This window comes from Dermacentor albipictus, chromosome 7, assembly GCF_038994185.2.
Source record: "Dermacentor albipictus isolate Rhodes 1998 colony chromosome 7, USDA_Dalb.pri_finalv2, whole genome shotgun sequence".
In the NCBI taxonomy this organism is placed as follows: Eukaryota; Metazoa; Arthropoda; class Arachnida; order Ixodida; family Ixodidae; genus Dermacentor; species Dermacentor albipictus.
This window is the reverse complement of record NC_091827.1, coordinates 115,604,000-115,610,136: the sequence shown is the minus strand read 5'-3', so window position 1 is coordinate 115,610,136 and position 6,137 is coordinate 115,604,000.

The window sequence follows — 6,137 nt, the reverse complement described above, 5'->3', positions numbered from 1 at the left end:
ACGATCACTACGCGAACCGCACTCGCGCACACCACCATTCAAATCGCACTCGCGCACAGCATCACTTGGATCACACACTTCCTCTCGATGTCTGTCAACAGACGCGTCGTCTGCGTCGTCATTATCGGAGAACTGTCTGACGTGGCATGGTTTTAAGCCCGCAACATTAAGAACGTCAAGTTTTGGCCAGTTCTATCCACTACCTCCCAGTTGTTCTCACCGATTCGCTTGACAAGACGGAAAGGCCCGTGGTATCAGTGAAGGAGTTTTGTTGTCTTTCCCCGAGCTCTGAAGGGACTCCACAAATACACCAAGTCCCCCGCATGGTACATTGCACTACGTCGTTTAGCGTCGTAACTACGTTTGTTCTTTACTTGCTGACGCCTCTCCCATTCGGTCACTAGCTCGCAAGCACAGTGCAGCCGGACGGCCACTTTCCCGGCGTCCAGTGTGCAGTCGAAACCGCGTTCCGCGCCCAGTGCTACATCTATAGGGAGTGTAGGCTCATGTCCATGAAGAAGAAAGAATGGGGTGAACCCGGTAGTCTCGTGGGTAGAAGAATTGTATGCAAAGACCACGTACGGAAGAAATTCGTCCCAGTCGCGATGGTGCGAAGAAACGTACATGCTGAGCATATCGGCTAACGTGCGGTTGAAGCGCTCGCACAAGCCGTTCGCTTCAGGATGGTACGCTGTAGTAGTGGCATGCTCGCTACCTATAAGTCGGAAAGTTTCTTCAGTCAGGTTGGCACCAAAATGCTGCCCTCGATCTGTTATCACTTTTTCTGGTGCCGCATGGCGTAAGACAATTTGCTCGACGAAGGCTTTAGCAGCTTCTGCAGCGGTGGCCGAGGTGGCCCGCCGTGATGTCATGGCAGTGCCTCAGAACCTCCGATCTCAAACACTTGGGGACAACGAGTTCTGCGCGATCTTCTTGAAAGCCTTTCGCTCTTCTGTACAATACGCCGTCGACCAGCCGAAAGCTCCGTGCCGTTCTTTTCGTTTTGCTGACAACGGGCGCACTCGGCTGCTCTAGGTGCTGTATTTCTCGCATCCAGGAATCCTCTCTCTGCCTTTCCCCGATGTCCACATGATCCAGCACGAGCAACGGTAATGGGTTTTCTTCGCTTGCTGGTGCGGGATCATGAGGAATGCGGGAAAGCGTGTCCGCATTTCCATTCTTCAGGCCAGGGCGATGTCGCAACGTTATGTCGAACTCCTCAAGCAACATAGATCATCTCATAAGGCGACCATTCGGATTTCTCACTTTCATTAGCCAGGCCAGGCTAGCTTGGTCCGTCACGACTGTGAACGTAGACCCAAAAATGTACGGACAAAACTGTCCGCACGCGTACACGACAGCGAGACATTCTTTCTCAGTTGTGCTGTAGTTCATCTCAGCCTTATTAAGGTGTCGGCTAGCATAAGCAATTACTTTCTCTTCGGATCCGATTTTCTGAACTAGTACAGCACCAATTCCGTAATCACAGCCATCACTGTGCTCCTCTATCGGCTTCCCCGGCTCAAACTGACGCAACATGGGCGCCGTGATCAGCTTCTCTTTGAGGGATTGCATAGCCGCTTCGCAAGCCGCATCGCAGACGAAAGGGACATCCTTTCTAGTAAGGTTAGTAAGTGGCCGAGAAGTACGAGAAACATCCTTGATAAATCGCCGATAGTAGTTGCAGATTCCGAGAAAGCTCTGTACACCTTTCTTGTTTTTTGGTGGGGAAACCTTTTTAATCGCGGCCACTTTGTCTTGGTCCGGTCGGATGTTCTCGCCAGTGAGAATGACTAAGGTACTTAATCTCCTGTTGAGCAAAGCTGCACTTTTCCGGCTTCAGCCGCAAGTTTGCCGCGTCCATGGCCGAGAATACGCTTTTCAAATCTTGCAAATGAGCGGTCATGTCCTTAGAGAAAATTACAATGTCGTCCAAGTAAGCCAAGCATACCTTCCAAAGGAGACCACTGAGTACTTTGTTAATCATTCTCTGAAACGTGGCCGGGGCATTAAACAGACCAAAGGGAACAACATTGACCTCGTACAAGCCGGGTCCACAGGCAAACGCGGTCTTCGGCTTATCTTCCTCCTTGATTTTCACTTGCCAATAGCCCGATGTAAGATCAAGTGTTGTGAAGTATTTTGAGCCCTGTAGCACGTCTAGAATGTCATCGATTCACGGCAGTGGATGTACATCTTTCTTCGTAACTTGATTCACCCTTCGAAAGTCGACACAAAAACGCCATGACCCGTTCGGCTTTTTTACTAGGACGACAGGTGATGACCAGGGACTGCGAGATTCCCTTATTATCCCATCGCGCAGCATTTCCTCTACTTGCTTCTCAACCAGGTTCCTTTCAAAAGGATAGTGACGGTAGGGATGCTGATGAATTGGTCGAGAATCGCCTGTGTCGACAACGTGTTCTGCCATAGACGTCTGCTGCATGGGATTGTTATCGCCAGTGAATAGATGACGGAAGTTGTCAATGAGCGAAAGCAACCCAGCCCTTTCACCTGGACATAAGTGGTCCCCAGTCTCCACGTCAAAATCCCGCGAGTCTTGTGTGTCTTCGGGTGCGATGACTGCCAGTTGTGCATTGTGAATAGAAGTAGCCCATCCAAGCTTTGTTCCGCTGAGCAAATTTACTGGCGACATGGTGGGATTAGCGATCCTAATCACACCTGTCCCATGCACGACCTTGGTCACGGTACGAGCAACATGAAGTCCGTTTTGGAGCGTGCTGTTCGGTTCGATGAGATGGACTCCATCCCTTGCGATTTTTACTTGGACAGCGGTTTCAGTGCGAGGTTTAATGCGAATATGCTCGTGGCACCGCGCAGTAAGTACATTATTGTGTGCCAGGGTGCTCGAATTTTCATGCAACCGAAAAGTTTCACCGTTGAGTTGGAGCTCACTCTTGGAGAAATCTATTAGAAGACGCAGTGCTCGACAAAACGGGAGACCACCTAATAGCTCGTAGGGACAGTCCTTCGCAATCAAAAACTTGTCGCGAACAGTTGTGGAGTCGAAATCAAGAGTTATTTCAGTTTAATCTTGGGGGGGAGAGCAAGCTTCCGCCGATTCCTCTGATGAAGACATGTTTTCTTGATTTTGATTAAGCACATATTTTTTCGGCGAAATGCGACGAGATGACATTTATCGAGGAGCCAGTATCAATTACGAGTATTGTGTCGGTACCATTTGCTCGTATGGATACTGCTAGAAGTTGACTATCTGACTATAGTGCATACGGGACGGCCGGACTGGCTCCCTAGGCCCGGCCGTTCTCATTTCCCGAATGGTTGGGTTGCCGACCCTGATCATTATTGGGCTCTCTCTGTTGGTTTCTGTCATCTCGAAACCACGTCCAGCATTGGTGCGCGACGTGACCAATGCGACGGCATAGCTGGCATCGTGGACGCCCGTCATCGGCACGGGAATTTCTTGCCGGCCAAGGCACTGGAGGACGGCGTGCGTCTTCTTTAATAGCCTTCAGGCGGTCCGATAATGTGGCTATAAAGTCAGCGATCGCCCTTAAGTCCCTATCGCGGTCGGTGGCCTCTTGCGGGCGATGATGTTCTGCCGCAGCGCAGGTAGCGAGACATGCCGGAAGCGGCTGCATTGTTACCCCGACGGGGGTCACTCCCGCGAAGGGTGCCGCGGCGAGTGGGTACCACGACTGCTGACCGGCAGGGAGGTGGGTGCCGATCGTTTCTGGATGGTACGCACGCACCATCAAAGCCGCTTGATTAATCTGCTGCAGAATTTGCAGGAAAGTTGAGCAGTTGTCCGGATTAGCCATGATTATCTTCTCCTGCACATCTGGAATGCCATCGATTCGCGCATGAGGTGCCGTAGTCGTTCCTCTTCTGTCACAGAGGGATTCATTTTGGCGCACAGCTGCACAAAATCCTAGTAGTATTGTTCAGGGGACTCTGATGGCAGCTGCGTTCGGTTTTGGAGTCGCAAATATGCGATCTCAACTGAGTGACGACTTGAAAAGGATGTTTTTAAGAGCGTCGCACACTCTTCCCATGTATTAGGGGCACCCGTTAAAATTTGCGTGGTGTGCCACATTTTCGTATTGCCATCTAATGCCAAATATAAAAATTTCACTTTCGTCCCTTCATCCCAGTTGTTGAGGAAGGCTACGTGTTCGTAGCAAAGCAGCCACTCGGATATTGACTCTTCCGGTGTGCCTCTAAAGACTGGCGGTCCGATGAAAGGTTTAGCTTGAGGGGTGGACATGGTAGTGAGAACAGTCGGGGGTTCGATTATAGTCGAGCTGTTAGAGCTAGGTTCTTGAGGTTTGTTGTCACGGCCCATGATATTGTTACGGGAAGGAAGAAGCGTTCGTCTATTTACAAGTGGCTTTTAATGGCTGAGCCAACAAGCGTAGAGCAGCGATACTGCTAAACACTTCTTCGTCGTCGCTAAGACCACCGTCAGCGTCGTCTTCTTTCCACATTACCGACTGTGACATTACCCCCGTCGGAAAAAGCACCTGATTGGTGCGGCTCATCGGTCTGAGAAAGGTAAGGTTTGAGACGGCTGACGTGGATGATGTCAGAGAGAGGTGAATGCATCGTAGCATTCAGCGGAGACACTTCACCTGTGACAGGGGTCACCTGGCGAAGGATGCGGTAAAGGCCATAGTATCGCGAGAGGAATTTTTCGGAAAGACCAACATGCCGAGTTGGAAACCATACTAGCACAAGAGCACCTGGTTCGTAGTTCACGTCGTGATGGCGCTGGTCGTAACGGCACTTCTGGCGTGTCTGTGAAGCAGGAAGACGAATGCGGGCAATCTGGCGTGATTGGGTCGCCGTGGCTATTACATCCCGAGTGTACTCTGTCGGCGAGTCGAGTGTGGTCGAAAGGAGAGTCTCGAAAGGCAAAGTCGGTTCACGGCCGAAGAGGAGATAGAAGGGTGAATAGCCAGCTGTGTCGTGGCGCGAGGAATTGTAGGCGAACGTGACAAAAGGAAGAGAAACGTCCCAGTCGCGATGATCGGAGGAAACATACATTGCGAGCATGTCAGTTATTGTGCGGTTCAGGCGTTCGGTAAGACCGTTAGTTTGAGGATGGTAAGCGGTAGTAAGTTTGTGTTTAGTAGCACATGATCGAAGTAGGTCGTCTATGACTTTGGCAAGAAAGTATCTGCCGCGATCGGTGAGAAGTTGACGCGGTGCACCGTGGTGCAAGATAACGTCGTGAAGCAAGAAATCAGCGACGTCTGTAGCGCAGCTGGTCGGTAGGGCTCTAGTAATGGCATAGCGTGTTGTATAGTCCGTAGCGACGGCAATCCACCTATTTCCGTCCTTGGATATAGGAAATGGTCCGAGGAGATCAAGGCAAACGCGAAAAAAAGGGTCGGTCGGTGTATCCAAAGGCTGCAGCAGTCCGGCAGGAGGCAGAGCTGGTCTTTTTCGGCGTTGACACGACTCACACGCGGCAACATAGCGCCGGACGGAGCGGTTGAGACGGGGCCAGAAGAACCGTCGCCGATTTCTGTCAGGTCCGCGTGACGCCAAGGTGTCCAGCGGTGGGAACGTCGTGCAGTTGCTGCAGTACAATCTGTTGCAGATGCGACGGAATGACGGTTAGGAGCTCAGGCTCGTCGGGGTGCATGTTGCGGCGATACAGGATGCCATTTTGTAGCACGAACATGTGAAGGGATGGGTCAGACGGAGCAGAGAGCAGGCGTTCGATAATGGGGCGTAACGACTAATCGCGTCGTTGTTCAGCGCCAAGGTCTTGCAACGCTGAGAGCGAAAGAAGGCAGATTGGTGCGACATCCACTAAACCGTCCGGTACATCGACGGGATGACGAGACAGGCAGTCGGCGTCCTGATGTAGACGACCCGACTTGTAGACCACAGTGTATGTGTATTCTTGCAGCCGTAGGGCCCAGCGACCGAGGCGTCCGGTGGGAGCCTTGAGGGAGGAAAGCCAACAAAGGGCGTGCTGGTCGGTTGTAACTGTAAATGGTCGACCATATATGTAGGGTCGGAACTTGCCCACCGCCCAAATGAGGGCGAGGCACTCGCGCTCAGTAATCGAGTAATTGCACTCGGCGGGAGAGAGGAGGCGACTCGCGTAGGCGATAACGCGGTCGTGCCCACATTGGCGTTGA